At 43.0% G+C, this 17,512-nt stretch overlaps 1 protein-coding gene across 1 annotated transcript in view; it reads right to left on the bottom strand.

Moving 5' to 3' along the window:
- Positions 1-17,512, bottom strand: part of TRABD2B (TraB domain containing 2B) — a 263,662-nt gene that overhangs the window by 6,379 nt on the left and 239,771 nt on the right. The window lies entirely within an intron of this gene.

Genomic DNA, 17,512 nt, shown 5'->3' with positions numbered 1-17,512 from the left:
CTTCAGATTCATGCACAGAAACAGAATTCAAAAGGATTGAAGGCTTTTGTTTATTTCTGTCTGAGCAACACTGAGATAGATTTTAGCCCAAATGCTTCAAATGTGCTGAGTCAATCACAAACTTGAGAAGATCAGAGCCCACCCCAAAGAGGGCACTGGTCAACATGAAATCCCATGGACAATCCCTGCACACTACACTTTACCCAGAGTTTTGGGAGAAATCACCTCATTCTTTATGCTGTCACCACAGCTTCTGGGTGGGATAGTTGCTCTGCAGCTAGAAGTGATCTTAACTAATGTGCAGTGAATTAGAATAAAAAGAAAAGACAGTCTTGAGTTAAAGAAATAGGAATTGCTTCATGGGAGCAGATAATCCATCTAAGCAGTACTAGGATTCTGACAGAATCAGCGCTTGTTCCAGGGCAAAAAACTGCTGTGAACAGAGAATTCTGAAATCAAGGCTTGTTGGAGAAAGTTCTCTGAACTCCCATGGTGAGTGGTTGGTTTATGTCTTAAACTGATGATATAAGACACAGATTTAGAGTTTCTGCTATATTGCATCAAAACTGCTGCAGTCACTTAAAGAGCTGATCTGTGATAAACTAATGCTGCTGTTTCAAATCTGCCTGGCAGGAATGATACTGGATTAGGCACTGTGTGTCCAAGCTCCTGAAACATAAGTAACATCAAGTATGAACAGACTTCCCACAGTGAATATGAAGCATCATTAAAGCAAACTTCTGACAAAAAGAGGCACTACATGCTCTGAGTGATCCAACACAAATGGAGTCATGCCTCAGTTTCTGATCCAGATCTCATTTATCCTGATGAATGATGATGTGTACAGACCTGGCAGCAATGACAGTGGGATTACAACTCTGGGGTTCTTCCCCTATACCAGGTTTCCCTAAGGTAAGCATGGGTAGGTGCTTGTCCTCATTTTTTGTACTGATTGTCACATTACAGAACTACAAAATTTTGCCCTAAGTTCAATTTTAAACTACAAGAAGGGTCTGGTTTTCAATTTAAATTAAATAAAAAACCCAAAACCCCCACCAAAATGCTATTCAGACTTTCCGTTTGTGTGTATCCTGCTCTTGACATATTCTATGGGCTTGATCCTCCAGTGAGGTTAAAGTTTCCCTTGTACAAACTGTCTTTCTGCTCCTCAGTGAAGTTCTGTACACACAGGCTGGCCAGGGAACCTGTAAAAGCATCACAAGCCCACTCATCAGCCAGCTACATCTAAGGGACTCCTAAAGCAGCCTTAAATTAACATATTATGTTTCTGTATGATGTTGCTGTGTTCTAGTCAACTTCCCTAAGTGTTTTGGGTTTTTTGGGGGGAGTGTTTCTTGTTGTTTGTTTGTTTTTTGTTGATTTTCTTTTCTTCCTTGTTCGAAGACCTGAGAATTTTTGACCACTTCTCCTCAGTTAATGAGGTTATTTTCTGTTTTCAAGACATTACATTTGTATAAAAGCATTCTTGTTAAGATAAATACTGTTAGGTGGGGTTGTTTGCTTTCAAAAACTCCCTAAGTGCTTTACAAGTGAGGAACAGTGTGTTTCCACTAACATGTACAAAGCATTTGCTAGTAGCAAATGAATCACAGTTTATCCATACAAAACATTTTCTTAATGTACTTTTAGAAGACTGCCAAGGTGGTTTAGAGATATTTAAAGAGAATGATCCCTTTTACCAAATGCTACAAGTCCTTGTAAAACCTCTGGTCCCAGTTTGTAACTCAGCGGTTTGTGCAGTGAATAGGGAGAACCTTTTCCAGAAGCTGTTCCACCTCATTCCAGTGCAGATCTCTAGGGGGTCTTACTCTTGCTCAGGGTCTTTCACTTCCTAGGGGTTCCAGAGGGACCTTGGACAGCCAGGTGAGATTATAACCTAATCTTACAGATGGCCCTGGTGTCAGGAGATGACTTCTGCAAACTCCCTCTGAGCACATTTGCACGTGCATGTAGGATCTCACTGACCCTTGGACATCCCCTAAGGATGAAGCAGAGTCCCCTGAACTCAACCAGAAACCTTCCTTAGGCAGGATTTGAGCGTTCCTGAAGTGAACATAGAGAATAATAAAAATGAATCACAGATCTGTGGGATAATAATCTAAATTATTATCACGTCTTCTCTTGCCAGCGCAGGATATTCTGCATTTCAGTCTTTTGTGTCTGATAAAAATATCTTTAATAAAACATTCCACATGATCTGTGGTTAACAGGCAACCACTGGCTCTGTTCATACCTCTCTTTTTTGCTTCTGTGTATGGGATTGCTTTAAAAACTTGGAAGTCTCCAGGTATGTTTTAGCCAAATGACCTGCGGTATCATATTCATGAGCTTGTTCTTTTGATCAGATAATAAGGCAGTTTTTCAAATCAGTGCATTACTCATACATTGTCTTACCATCATTAGAATGTGTAAAACTTTCCCCAAAAATGGGGCCTCAGGCACAGGCTTTGTGCACAGATTCTACTGAATGCAATTACATGATCCAAGTCCCCTAAGCTGGGGGTGTGCTGAAGCACCTTGATGATTTGGGAGCATTTTAAAGGTGAAAAATAAAACAAACACACATGCAACCCATTGAGGGGATTTCTGCTCTGGTTTGTCTTGCGAGGACTTTGAAGGGAGCTCACAAACTAATTTTTAGCATGAGTTGGTTCATCCATGTGAGCAGGGTTCATCTCACCACATGGGACACCCCAGCAGAAGGTCACAAGGTAGGACCAGAAGAGTCCAACTGCTCCAGCACAGGAACAAGAGCTAAACCCCTCCTGACATTTACATATAACCCAGTCTCAAAACACCAGTGATAATGACAGCAATTCCAGAGTCTGTCCAGACATCCATTCCAGCATTTCACCATTTCTGACACCCAGAATTACTGCCTAACATTTCACCAAATCTCTCTTGCTACAGTGCAAGGTCCTGACTTGTCCTATCCCCCTGGACAGGTTTATTCCTTTCCTCTTCTCAGCAGCCTTTCACATTTTTTGAAGATTTAATCATTTTTCACCTCAGCCTTCTCTTTTTTAAACAATTCCCTCCACCTTTCTTCTCAAGTCCTCAAGTGTTTTCCCTCCATCCTTTCCTGTGCTCTGCCCTGGCTCTGATCCATGTTTTCTATGGAATGAGATGCTCCAAACTGGAAACAGTAGGCCTAGGTGAGATACCACAAGCCCTGTACTTGGTGCAGTAGGTACCACTGCCTCTATGTATTTTCATTCAAAATGCATGAAAAACAGGCAATCTCCAAGAGGACAAAATTTGCACTACTTTTTGCCCCCAAAGTCCAACAGGAGCTGTTCTGAAGATCATGGAAAACTGCTGGTCTTGTGAGGGGGTGAGGACCAACCCAATTATTGTGATATTTCTATCCATTTTTAATCTGCTGCCATGCCTTGGTCCCAACGTGGTTCCGTTCAGGGTGGAGGAAATAACCCTTTCAAGTATAACTTACAAAGTGTTTGGGGATTTTTCTGGATCAAAGGAGCTATGTAAACACAAGACAACTATTTTTAATAAATGTAAGCAAATGTTGACTCAGCCAGCTTTTCTTACAATAGCATCTGATGAAAGAAGCTAGATTGAAACCTGAAAAACGCATGTTTCAATTGAAAACCTTAAAAGCTAGTAAAGTGAAAGAAAATTTTTGAGTAAATACAATAATGACTGTTTTGCATTTGTGATTTGATGTTAACCTTATGATGGCTAGGGGTTTTCTTAAGTGATATTAAGCATATGCTTCCTGTTTCTTTTCAAACAAAATTTGCCCTACGTTTTTCCCCCCCCTTTTTATTTAATGAACAGATGTGAAAGGACTGATCACATTATTTTTTTCTGGTGATCAGCAATAATGTTCTGCAAGTGAAGACAATTATTCTTGGAACTAACCAGGCCTATTTATGTCACCAAAATTTATTCATCAGGATTTGAAAAATACATCTGCTTAAAGCGCTGGGACCAACCCGCTGCAGTCCGTAAATGAGCTGGCTGGCAAGAGTTCTGACCACACATTTGAAGGAAAAGAATAGATGTTCAACTAAGAGTTAAAAAGAGTATGTTGGGGGGTAAAAAAATCCACTGGAAATATGTCACAAGGATTTAACTTTGAAGACCACTAGAATAACCTCTTAAAGGGAATGGGAAGTCCCCATCTCTTAGAATTTTCATATTATTATTTCATGTGTTTCTGGAAGGTGTTTAGATCAACACAGGCTCTGTTCCCCCATCTATCTCCTCATCATTACCTTCCTTACAGAGACTGTTCTTGCAGCCTGAGGGATAAATCCTGCAGGATGCTGAGTCTCGTGGTCCCAGGTGAGCAGGACTGAGAGCACACAAGTGCTCCCAGCAATAGTACTCACATACCTACAAGTCAGCACATCCTAATGCCCTTTGTGGGACCAAGGCCAAGAGGCTCATGCTTTCACAAGGTTCAGTTCATTAAGAAAAAATAATAATCCAACCTGTATCTGATTAGGGAATCCAGTTTTTAGTCCAGAGGAGGTCACTACTTATTTGCAGTAGTGTAGTAAACTTCCTTAGCATGTCTGAGTGAGTAAGCACTGTCACATGCTGGTTTGGGGCCAGCAGAGAAGATCTGGCATGAGCCAAAGAAGAGCCTTCTCTTTGCTATTTTTTTGTTACCCCAGGGTTCCTGGGAGCCTGGATCTTTGGCCACATCCCACAGTTGCACCCACCCTCCCTGAGAGCAGCAGAGCCTCAGCCATGGATGGACAGAAGGGTCAGCAACAGCACCGGGAGCATTTCCACAGCCCTTCACTGTCCATCTGAGCTCTCCTGCTGACAAGACTCAAACAGGAACCATCCCTCCATCTGAGACAGTGCCAAGCTCTCATCCTGCCTTGTTTCAGTGCTCTGGTTCAGAGCCAATACCCTGGCAGAGGTCTAATCTCCCACCTCTGCTCTTTGTTAGGACCACATCTGCCATGCCTCATCTCGAGGAGAAAAAATAGGATGCCGAGGGAAAGGATGGAAAGGGAAGCACAGATTTCACCAGGCAGTGGCTCTGAAAGCTGTGAACAGCATGCCATGCCTGTGAGCCACACTGTCAGCAGGTACTGAAGGGCAGCTGGGGAGCAGGACACTGCACAAGGAGGGGATGCTCAAAGCTGCCATTAAAGAGAATCACAGGCAGTCCTTCAGCTGACCTGGCCTTTAGCAGGATTTAATAGGTGGCATTCATTGTGGTATGTCAGATGCAGGCTTGTAGTCAGAGCTATTCAGCTGTCTGCCTGCTACAGGAAATAAGATGTCTGCAGAGGACAATCCTTTCCCCCCAAAGGCATGTCTCCAAGGTAGGTGAGACAAGCTGCTTCTGAAGATCTCTATCTTTGGAATTCAGGTCTGCTGAACCCCAGCCAAGCTCTGGCCCCACTGGGGAATCTCACTGGGAGGGATGGGTTCCCTAACTGGGTTGGGACGGCAGGGTGGGGAAAACTGCTGATTCTGCAGAGCCAAAAGCAGCAGCTGGTGGGACACAGCTCCCCTCTGCAATCCCACAGCAGCTCCCCAACAACAGGACAGCAGGGCTGCAGCTGCTGTGCCTTCCATGGGGTCTGGCTCTGGAGTTTGACACAGAGGGGGAGAAGGTGGCTCACAGGAGGAGGCTCAATGCTGAAATGCAGCTCAGATTCTTCTGGTGCAGTTTTGGGCCCCTCTCAGGATGGGCTGTGGGCTGGAAGCCAGGAGATTTGGTTTTTATCCCCGAGTCACCCACCGAGGAACCATCAAAACCTCGTTAAATCACTTTACTGCTACGACTCCCCTGACTCTGCTCTGAGTCAGGACCTTGGAGCATTCGTGTGACACCAGCAGCATTAACCCAACCTGAAGTGTTTTGCAGGCTCTCGCTCTGATTTGCAGGTCCCAGTGGCTCAGGCCACCTGCAAAACATCTCTGTGATGACAAATTCAGCCCTGGAGAGACACTGACCTGCAGCGAGGCTGAGCAGGGGCATCCTAAAGCCACAGCTGGGTCACCTGGTTAAGGCAAAGTGTATCATCTGCTGTGGGGCCAGAGGAGGGGACAGGGATGGGACAGGAATGGATGGGGCAGTGGGGACTGCTGCCTCTGAGACAGGGAAAGGGGAGTTTGCTGTCCCAGCAAGGCAGCCTGAGGGCTGGGGAATACAGTGGGGAAAGGTGGGCAGGAGGATTCACCCAGCAGGTAGGGAAGAAGATGAGAAACCACTCCAGCACAGCCCAAGGGCCCTTTTTTGAGCTGAACTTCCAGTTTGTGGGAAGGATTCAGATTTAGCTTTCCCCATCCCCAGAGGGGATGTGCATGGCCCTTTTCAATCTCCTGCCCCAAAGCCCTTTAGGAAAACCCTGTGAATACAAATCCTGCAGCCACACCTGTGGCTGTGGCAGAATCAGGCCTGCTGCTCCTTTCCAGACAACTGCAGAACAGTGTAAAAATGCAGAATGTTGTAAAACCCAATAACCTTTGAAGCACACTCTCTGAGTAATTACCCCATTCCCATCTAATGACTAAAAGATGTTATATTCCTCTCTGATTTGGCAACAACAAAGATTTTGACCTTATTAAAACCAGCCCATCAGGAAACTACATGTCATCCTTCAAAAAAAAAAAAAAAAAAAGAAAAAAAGAAAAAAAAAGAAAAAAAGAAAAAATCTGAAAAAGAGATAAAAAAAAGAAAGTAAATTCTTTAAAATCCCTGTGAACAGCAATTCAAGATACCGTAGATGAAGACCCATGATTTGTTGTAGTGTCTGGGTGGTCCCGAGACAGGAGATGACAACATTAGCTCTTTCCTTTGCCCTTCTAAGAAATGCTTTGATGATTCTCTAATATCCTAAGAATATCCCCTGTGATTCTGCAGAGGGACGAGGCAATCACAGAGCTAGGATAATGCATCCCAGTTTTACCCTGGCCCTTGCTAAGAGGGGATAGCTCAGAGCCCTTTGTTCCACCAGTTCTGCACTGACATGTGAGCCAGGATGTGCTCATGGCAGGGCTAAAAACCATCCCCAAACTCTCCCCCACCCACTGCACACATCTGGCTGTGTACCTGATTTGTGTGTGCAATTAAAGCACTCATCAGCACGGCTCACATAACCATGGACTTGTTCCACTGGCCCTTGGACAGATAATGACTGCAGTTATTGCAGCCAAAGTAAACAAGAACATCAAGGGCACAAACACAGATGGGCTTAGTATTGGAAAAATCCTGCCAGTGAAGATTTTTGGGCAACCTGCTGATGCACAACAAGGAAGGAGTTAATTTGATGAAGCTGCAGTCAGGTGGTTTTGAACCAAATCCCAAGGATAAGAGTAATATCTATTTTTTCCTGTATTTTGCAAATGGCCTGCTCTCCCCAGTACAGCCCCACATGCAAAAGAATTCATATTTTTGGGGTGGTCAAAACTGTAATCCATATTTTACATCTCGGGCTCAACCTTTCAATTAATTAGAAGCAGAGTGACTCTCTCTGCCCTCTCCTCTGTGTATTCAAGTGTTTGTTTGGCATTGTGTGGGCCCTATGGCTCAAATATTTTTTGCAGATGCACAGAATTAACCATGCATGTTTAGATGTGCTTGGGGAACACATACATTCATGGAGATGTATATACTTGACCCTGTCACTTTTTTGTTAAACACTGTAAAAGATATCGACTTTCCCCTCCAGATTTTAAAATGATTTAGAATAGGTGGTAGTGGGGAAATACCTAACACATCCTGTCAAATTAAGTATTTTCTCTGAGACTGTTCTCTGAGATAAAATTATTTCAGCTATGGAGATGTCTGTGCAATGTATTAAGGAACAGAATGAATAACCAAAATATAAACTAGCTTAAATGGATGTCCAATATACTGCATTTTTCCACTTGTTTTTAATTTTCTTTTTCCTTCTCCCTTTTCTTTTTCCATCTCCACCTAACAGTTTTTCTCTTTGCTTAGTCTGTATCACATTTTTCTCTCTCATTCACTGGGCTCACTTTCTTGCTCACTGCTTGTATTTTTCCAGTGTCTCTCTTTTTAAGAATAATTAAGGTTGGGTCAGATCTTTGAACCTGTCATTTGGAGGAGTACTGAATTCAAGCTTGTACCACTGACAAAAGCACTGGCTTCTTTTTCTTGCCAACAGACTCACTTATAAAATAAAAAAAAAAAAAGGTTCACAGAGCACATCTACCAGGTAGAAATGCCACGGACATTGAAGTGCTGCATTGCCCACAAGGTTTGGGTTCCTTCTGCTGCTGGCAAAGCAAATATGGTGACACCAATCACAGCACAAACTCCTCCTCCAGCACTTCCAAACCCTCTGAAAGCCTGGACATGCCATCAGTGGCTCAAAAAAAGCTTCTTGTTGGCCTGCAGGGCTGGAAAGGCCAAAATACTTTTCCCTGCCGGGTGTCACAGCCCAGACCCTGGAGTGACTCTGCAGAACTGAGCTTCTGAGCAGCACATCTCTCCATGGCACTGCCTCATGAGGCATCCCTGGCACTCAGCAGCTCCCAGGCACTAAGCCTGGCTCCCTCAGCCTGGGCTCAGGCCCCAGGTATAAAGCTTACTTTGTTCAGTTAAGTTATTCAGGAATTGTGAAGAGGTGATCTGAGCGAAATCGAAACTTGGCCTGGCATTTTCATAATTGCAGGAACCCGGCTCTTACAGCATTAAAACCATATGAATTCAAATAAATCCTACTTCTCCTTCATCCCAGTGAGTAACTGGACTTAGACCAAAGCTTCCCTTTGGGATCCTGCTGGGTTTCCAGCCCGCAGTGCACCCCAGCTCCTGGGAGTGTAAGGGAATCCAATTTCCTCCCGATGCACTCCACAATGAATCTGTCTTATTAGATACCACAATCTAACTGTGGTTAAACCCCTCCTATAAAAGCAGCTGCCCACCACAATAGTAATGTGGCCTTACTCCCTGTCATACTTTTCCTCACTTCATTTTCCAGAGCATGAGACTCACTAGTCAGAAGGGGAATAGCAGAAATAAATTCCCTATCCCTTACCTTTTTCCTCTGAGCTAGCACTGACAGTGTTGTGTGTTTGTACTTCCACTGAAATTCAAAGACATTTCTCTTTCTTTATGGTACCTCACTGGAAGATGGAATTTTTTATATTTTATGGATTTTATATAACTCTGCTAAGAGGAACAGCAGATTTGCAATTTTCAGGGCTTAGATAGTGCTAGATGTGTAGGTCACTCAAACAAAAAACTCCAGCTTGGGGTTGTGGTGCTTGAGCAGGTTTATTCTGGCATTTTTTTGCCTTGCCAAAGGAAAAACCTCTGCATCCAAAACTGCAATATGGAGAGTGCAGGTGCTTTTCTACCTATTCCTATGTTTGAGGAATCCAACTCAGCCTGGGCATGAGCCCATCCAGCACTTTTTAGTGTCTGCAACTGTAGTCAGCCTTGTGAGTTAACACAAACCATGCTCCTCAGCCCCTCCAAACTGCAGGGTAAATGTGCAGTGTTTGGGTATTGAATTTGCTCTGCCTGTTAAACCAGACAACTTATTTTTCAGTCGAGTGAATATAAAGAGTTTTGTAGAGCTGTGTTTAAATCCAGTTCAGGTTTAGAGGAATTACCTAAGGGTGCATTTTCCCATCTTATCTGTTTGATAAGAGCCAGAAAACTTTTATTTTTTTTTGGGATGTGTGTGTGAGCAATAGATAATATGCCATGAGGAGTCATTTTTAAAGACTCCAAGAAGCCGATGCTCAGAACATCTGGCTAGTGAAAGCCTTGGACATGGAAAATATAAATGTCAAGGCTCATATTTATAAATTGGAAGGGCCATGACGACATCTGCTAACAAGCTTTCTTCCAGAGCCCATTTACTGTACATGGTTATTCACAGGCAACAACAAAAACGTGCATGGATCACATGCATGGTCTGCCCTTCCTTTCAGGAACACACGCTCCAGTAACACACAAATGCTCTGTTCTCACAACACAGAAATACAAGTGTTTGCAAACCTCACAGCAAAGCTCTCGCATACCAGACCACAGTGGGACACACACTGCTGGAACAGACTAAAAATAACCGGAGAAAAAGACTTGCGTTAACACAGAAGACAGTCAAACTCACTTAGTGTTAACTCTTTCAGTGAAATAAGCACCCTCCTTTTCTGCCTTGCTCCACAGGAATCACTTTGTATTATAAATTTAATCCCGAAGCCTTGATTTTATGACTATTTGTGGATGGGAATCTCAAGACTTTAAACAAAGTCTAACCTATTTGACCATGGCAGCTCAATACTAACATTAAAACAAGCTATAGGTAAAATAAACGTGCTCCTACATTCGTAACCACAGGCACCTTTTCTTCAGCTTAGTGCCAAATAAATGCATTTCTGACGTCTGAGAAATATAGAACTGATCCAGTGCATGAGCTTAAAGGTTTTGCTAATGACTTATTATTGTAGGTGTCTAGACCACAGTTCACCTTAACACTCTTGGCACTGGCCACCAACACAGAGGCTGCCCAAGGCTGCTAAGTTGTCAAGAGAAGGAAAAGCACCAGCAGAAAGAGCCTGGACTGCTTTATGATATCCATGAATCTAGCAAAGAATGGATTCTATGCTCTCTGTCCAGTCTGCAGTACAGGTGGACACACATACAGCTGTGTGAAAATGGCAGAAAAAGCAAAGATGATGAAGTAACAAGGAAGAGGTGCATGTCCTGGTTAAAAAATGAGGAAGAATGCCTAGCTCTGCCTCCTACGTACTGCAGTTTGCATTAATGCTGGGTGACAAGGATATATGACACACAAGTGAGGCATGTCCCCATCTCAGAGAGGTTCTGCTGAAGGCTGCAGGCTCCAAAATACCTCACTTTAATTGGCATGGGCAGACTGCAACGTGATGTGCAGTGTTTGTGTGATCACAGCCTCCTGCAAAGTGAGCTCAGAGAGCTGGAGGGGAGTGCAGCAGATGAAGATTGGAGGGGTCCCTTCCTACTCCTTTCTCCAGAGCCCATAGAAGCATGTGCAGCCAGAATTAAAAAAAAACAGATAGAAAGATCACTGGAGGAAGAGAATATTTAAGCAGGAAATGAAGAAAGATGGAAGTGCAAAGTTTACAGGTTGTAGGAGTGCTGGTGCAGTGGATGAGGAAATGAGGCTGCACTGGCTGAGAAACAGCACAACAAGTGGGGATGTGCATCACAGAGGAAGAGATTATCTAAACTCAGCTGCTGCTGCCTCTTGAAACTGAATCCTAAGCAAACATTCTGTTTGTGCTGCATCAGACAGATGTCAGGCAGCTTGACAAAGCTAGCAATGGCAGGGCTGTGTCCAGCCCCAGTCAGAAATACATCAAGCTGGGACAGATATAAATAGATATTATAGACTGTCTTTACTCAACACATCTCAAAATAAAAAGTAGAAAGCAAGAAGGGAAAAGAAAGCACTTCATAGGCTTCACAAAACATCTTGCATTGTATTTTCAGTCTTAATCAGTGTTGAGGAGGAAAGAGCAGAAAGTGCTCTTGGATATCCAGTGCTGAAAAATACCTCATTGTTCAAAAATCCTAACTTGTGTGCTCCAATTTTGTTACTTGTTCGCCTTCAGAAATATGGATTTAATATTCATGATGGATTTAAATTCCACGAAAATAAAATACCTAACGCATTACCAATAGAGAATTTAGTTTAATGAAGCAAAACTGAAATCTATGCACAAATTATGTTTCCAAAAGACTTCTGTGTTCTTTAATGATTTTACACTCAGGTATTTATAGCTTTCATTAAAACTGCATTTGCATAGTGCTTCATATGAATTGGTCATACTGGTGGTGAGACACTTAAGCAATAGTGAAAGTAAACATGCAAGGCTTTTGCTTGTTTTTCTCCAAGTTTATCTGTGTTTCATCCCACAGTGGCAGCACATTATTAAGAACAACAGAACAAAGTAAAACATATGGATCTTTTCACGTGTTTAGCAGGTAAAAGTGAGGCTGCACATCTTTTCAGCCCCATCTGGAGGATAACAAATTAACTCTTTGACTTTACAAGGGGAAAGAAGTTATCAGTCACGGCCAGCTGACAGGGAAGGTCTGTTAGCATGGAGATGCTACAGGTTTGGACAAGAATGTCAAGACTTCCCATCATTACTGAGATGCATTAGAGAGTTGTGTGCTGAGCCCAGGCTCCACAGCTTTAATTAATATATTCTGTGCACTCTGACCAACCTGATAATCCAAGAAGCCTCAATAAAAACCATCTAGGGAGGGAGGATATGTCATCACCATATCATATGTTACATTCAGGAGATTTACCTCTTAGTTTTACTGCACTGACATACACCATGTTGCTATTTTGCTTTCACTGGAGGTCTTGTGTACTTGGGGCTGTGCAAAGGGCATGGTGAAAGAACTGCTAGTGCTTGTTTAAAGGAGGCATTGAGCCATCTGCTCACCTTAAAGGGGGATCAAATGGAAACAGGAAGAAACTAAGGAGGGGAAAATGCAGTATTCCCTACTCTTGGCTCTCTGCTCAGGAGGAGATGAGGATGCTTTCACAGAAGCAAGACTGCATGTCTGAAAGAGATAGGCAGTGCTGGGAAAAGAAGGACCAACTGCTGAACTGCCCAAAATGTCTTCTTCTGGACACTGTATATCCATCAGGGTTCATAAAAACTGGGCAAACTAAAAGCAGAATTCAGGCCAGTTCAAGATATAAAGGTTCACCTTCCACCAAGGAACCAGGAGGGAGCATTTGTCCAGGAGGTGTTTTGGGACACTCCGTGTGACAGAAAGGTCTTGTGCTCAAGCTGACAAACCCCGAGGTTTTTCTGATGGCTGTAGGTATTTGTATGCCACACCCTGGAGCCTGGGGGCACTCACTGACAGAGACTGTGATCAGCAAAGATTCCTGAGAAGGAAATCCTGCTGGGAGAACAGGGAAGGTAACGGCAGACAGAAATGCTGGAGGAAAGCCAAGGGGCCACACAACCCAGTGAAGCCTCAGTCAGCAATGAGGTGTGACAAGGGAGGGAAGGTACACTCCTGCTGCTCCTGGCTGCTGGTTCAATCCCACAGGAGACAGGCTCACTACGAGCTAGAGAGGTCCTGAAGCTGTGTCCTCATCCCCAGTTGAGCACAGGGCAAATCAATGCAAAGGTGACACTGCTGCCTTGGCTGCACAGGCTGGAGGAGGCAGTGATCCTCCTCCCCATGAGCATCAGGAGGCACTGCCCGAGCACTGTCCTGACCAGGGAGGCAGACAGGGTAATTTAAACAAACAAGGCCCCAGTGATGGAAATTTCAAGCTCAAAGCTACCATATGGAGGGAAATCATCTGACCACAATTTACCTGTTAGACTTCAAAGGTGTCTAGGTCTCTTCTAAATAAAAGCAGTCTTTTCTTTAATGAAGTTAAGTACTGTATTTCAGCACCATGTGTTGTGAAAAGGAAGCAATTTGGATTAATTTACTGAAATTTACCTTTCAGATGCAGTTAAGTGGAATTAAAAGTTTGTCTGAGTTGACAGAGTTCTGTTTTCCATCACTGCATTGTCTTGAAAGAAAGGATAACAGGCTAAGTGCTTAAATTCCATCCAAACTGATAAGGTTCACTCTGTACAGGCAAACTCAGTGTAGTTTATTACACATTGCCTCCCTTCATCCATCATTGGTATACATTTTTCCCCCTAAAACAACTGCTCCTTCCAAAATAAATTGATATTTGTGATGTTATTGCATTCATCTGGGGTTGAATAGCCTGCACTGGGCTATCAGAGAGCTGCCATTTCTACTTACAGGGGGAATTAATTTCATTTCCCACTAAAGGCGGATTTTGCAGGGCTGAGCTTACATCTGGGACAAGAATTTCTTTCTTTCTCTTCTGAGAACAATTCTTTTCCTTTAATTTCTTTCCTGTGGAAGCGTGTGTGTCCTTAGCCTCTTTCCAAACACCATCTTCACCCAGATCTCTTCCTCAGCAGCAGGAATTAACTTGCCCATTACATCCTTTCTACTTTTTTTTCTTCTCACCACTGCATTCTCTTTCACATCCCCTAGCTGCCATTGCTCCTTCCAAACCTCACCTCTCCTGAAACACCCTCCCAATTAATAACTCCCCTCCCTCCTTTTTCCCAGGAGCTTTCCTCCCTCTTTGCCTTAAGTCCCAGGATAACTCCCCCAGCAGCTGGGAGAGGTTCTCTGTTCTATTAGGCTGCTTTTGCTGGCAGCTTTGAATCATCTGCCTGCTACAACAAAGGTGCGATCCTGACCTGGCCTTCACTGACTGGAACCTCACAGGCATTTCTCTATTCTTTCAATTAACTTAGTATCTCATCACGAAAAGCCAGTGAATGATCTGTAATTAATTATTTATATTACATGGGGAAGCCCAGCTAAGACAGTGTCAACAGGAACAATAGCACTCTGTATGCCAAACTGCAGCCTTCCAGCCCGAGTGTTTTGCCTCCCTGCTGCCCCAGCTGGCTTTTGGCCATGGGAGATAGCCAGGGTTTGAGTTTTGTCTGAGTTCACATTTCTCCCAAGAACAGACTTCAGATCCACACATTTCTGCAAAATCAAGTAGTTAAAGAAAAAAAAATCTTGCTACTTGAAATCTCCATTTAGTTTTCCATTTCAAACAGAAATTGCAGTCAGGCAGGACTTTTTCAGTTTGTTTAGATTTTGGGGGAAAGAGGCAGAAGGGAGAGGAAACCACACATTTCATCAGCGTTTTTTATTTTTTAATAGCCTTCAGTGTAGCTGATTACCCAGGAGATCAGCAAATCTTAGCTCTGTCGAAGACAGGGAGGAGACAGAGCAGAAGCTTTCTCATTCTCCACAGCAGTACTAACCCTCCAACACACAAATCTAAACACTGTCCACACAGGGGTGCCAACTCAAATGCCTCAGCTGTTAAGACAGAACAAAAAGAAAAGGACAATCTCCAAGGTATAACTGAAAGTAAATGCTAATAATGATGTGTGGCATTAAATGATGACTCATTTTTCACGAGGCCATTTCAGATTGTAGCTATAACCTTGGATCAGACCCGAATGACTGTGAGAGCTGAAGTCTTAGTGGAACCATTAATTATGGATTTCCTGGTTTTTATAGGTTGGAGTCAGACCTTTGATGTTCCTTTAAGATTGTTCTCCTGTGTTCATTTCCTTTGTTTCTGTGTTGGTAGCTTAAGAAAACACCCTAAGATTTCCATGGAAGTGTATGAGATTGCCTAGAAATGCGTAGTCCATAAAAGCCCTGCAATTCATGGCTCATAAAGTCCTCTAATCCATGGTCAATAAAGCTTTGGAAAAAAGCTGTATGAACTACAGTCATTTCACAGTTCAATGAGGTTCATACAGGAATCAATAACCTGGTTTAAATTCGCCTGGATTTGTCCTCCACCTGTATATTTCTCTTTGACTTTTCAGGTTGAAAGGCAGCTCAAACAGCTGAATTCTGGAGACCTTGCATGGAAACAATGAACTTTATCCAGCTTTCCCCCAAAAGCCACAGCAAAGACCTATATCCCTCTACTTTGTTTTAAAGGTGAACAATTGAAATTTCAGGTGACAACCGGTGAGTTAGGAAACTGGAAGAAGAACCATTTGGAAATGCAGGGCCGTAGCTCAAGGTAATACTAAATGCAGAGACCTCAGTCCATACAGAGCATGAGGGACTCCAACTGAATTATATGCAAATACACAATGGATTTATGGGACAGGCCAGAGTGAGAACTTCCTAGTACACTGATTACCCTCCAAAAATGAGTCTAAGTCCCACTGTTGAAACATTATTGAGGCAATGCAAAGAAGTCCACATGTTTCTCTTTGGCACAGGTGACACTCCATCACCCATATGATCAGCCACCCTGCTTGTTTCCTCCCAAAAATTATCACAATACAAGGTCTGGTCACAGACACACATTTCTGCTCTTTTTCTTCCAACCAGAAAGGAACCAGTTGGAGAGAACTTGCTGTTTATTGCTTTGTGCAGGGTCCAGCTTGCAATTAATGCTGATGAAACCCAACTGCCAAAAGCACAATATGCAGCAGCTGGTTTATGAAAGTCGAGACCCCATCCAATTTATGGGGAAACCAGAGCTGGTTGTGAGTCTCTGATTTAGTGAACAGTTTGTATTTTTTGTTTTGCTTTGTTTCCAGGAAAACACCAGAAGTTACTCCAGAACTGTAGAAGCACTAAAACCATCTGAAAGCACTATGGCATGCTTCCCTTCTTCCAGCCTTTCCTCATTTCTGGGCCTGTGATCTCCCACTAATATCTCCATGGGATCTTTCAGCAAGGCAGGCAACACACAGCGTCTGGTTCATCACCAGCATGGTGGGAGCAGAAACTTTTGTTTCCTCATCCCAATCTCCATCCTTATTAAATGGAAATAGAGGGATAAAAAAGCTTTGATTCAGATGAAATCTCACAGGAACACAGGGGAAATAATTTAACTCTAACCTTCGAAACTACCTTTTAAATACCTTTACTAGGAGCATTTCTTAATAAAACCAGCAAAATATGCAAAAATCCACAAGCACCACTTTAGGCTTCCAACTGCACATTTCCACTGCCAGTATCCAATATCCTTTCTGGATAGATAGGATAAGGGTAGGAGGATTGTGTCCAACTGCCAGGCTCCCAGCAGATCTATTTAAGCATCTCACTTGTACAACACATGAGGAACAGGACCACAGACCCTTGTGACATGCTGGGACATCATGGGACACCACGAGTCAGCAGTCCCCAGGCAGAAGGACAGAAAAGTCTCTTGAGTTTGAGGCAATCAACTATGTTGACCCAAATGCCACCTAGTTCATGCTTAAACATCCTTCTTATGAGGCTGGCACTGACTTCAGAAACCTGATTACATTAAGGTTAATATGCACCACCTTAATAACAACCCCTTAGATCATTCATTCTGAGAATACAATGAACTACAAAAAAAATGAGGCAACTGGTCCATTAAAAAGAATGGATAAAATAATAATAATAATAATAATAATAATAATAATAATAATAATAACAATAAAGATCTGAAAACACAAATATGTGAAGCTTTTTTCTTTGCAAAGGGAGAAACTTCTTAGAGACTCACAAGGAATTTAGGCGCTAGGAAAATGGGAATATGTCATGCTCAAAGACAACCATTATACGTGTAGGTGAGCAGCCAGTTCCAAACATATTACTTAATTCCTTTTACTTGTTAGAAGATCTATAAACATTGTGGCTGTTTATCTGCCCATGACTTGGCCTGGATAAAGGCACTAAGAGCTTTAGAGGTGGGAGAATAAATTGCCCAGGAATCCTAAAAGCACACATTGAGAAGCCCTGGTCAAACATGAAGGCTCTTATTCAAACACTGAATGGGAGTTTTTAACCTCAGACCAAGATTGCAATGGCCATGGAAAAGTGCCTGCCTCCATTCTCTTCACATAGAGGATTTAGTTAAGTACTTCATTTGGCTTCAGTTTGCTGTTTTCAATGCAGTCTGAGATGTTAAAACATTTCAGCCCCAGAACACAG

This window comes from Lichenostomus cassidix, chromosome 8 (assembly GCF_008360975.1).
Source record: "Lichenostomus cassidix isolate B80296 chromosome 8, HeHo_3.0, whole genome shotgun sequence".
NCBI lineage: Eukaryota > Metazoa > Chordata > Aves > Passeriformes > Meliphagidae > Lichenostomus > Lichenostomus cassidix.
Note: the sequence above shows the minus strand (reverse complement) of the source record. Positions and strands in the feature narration are given on the sequence as shown.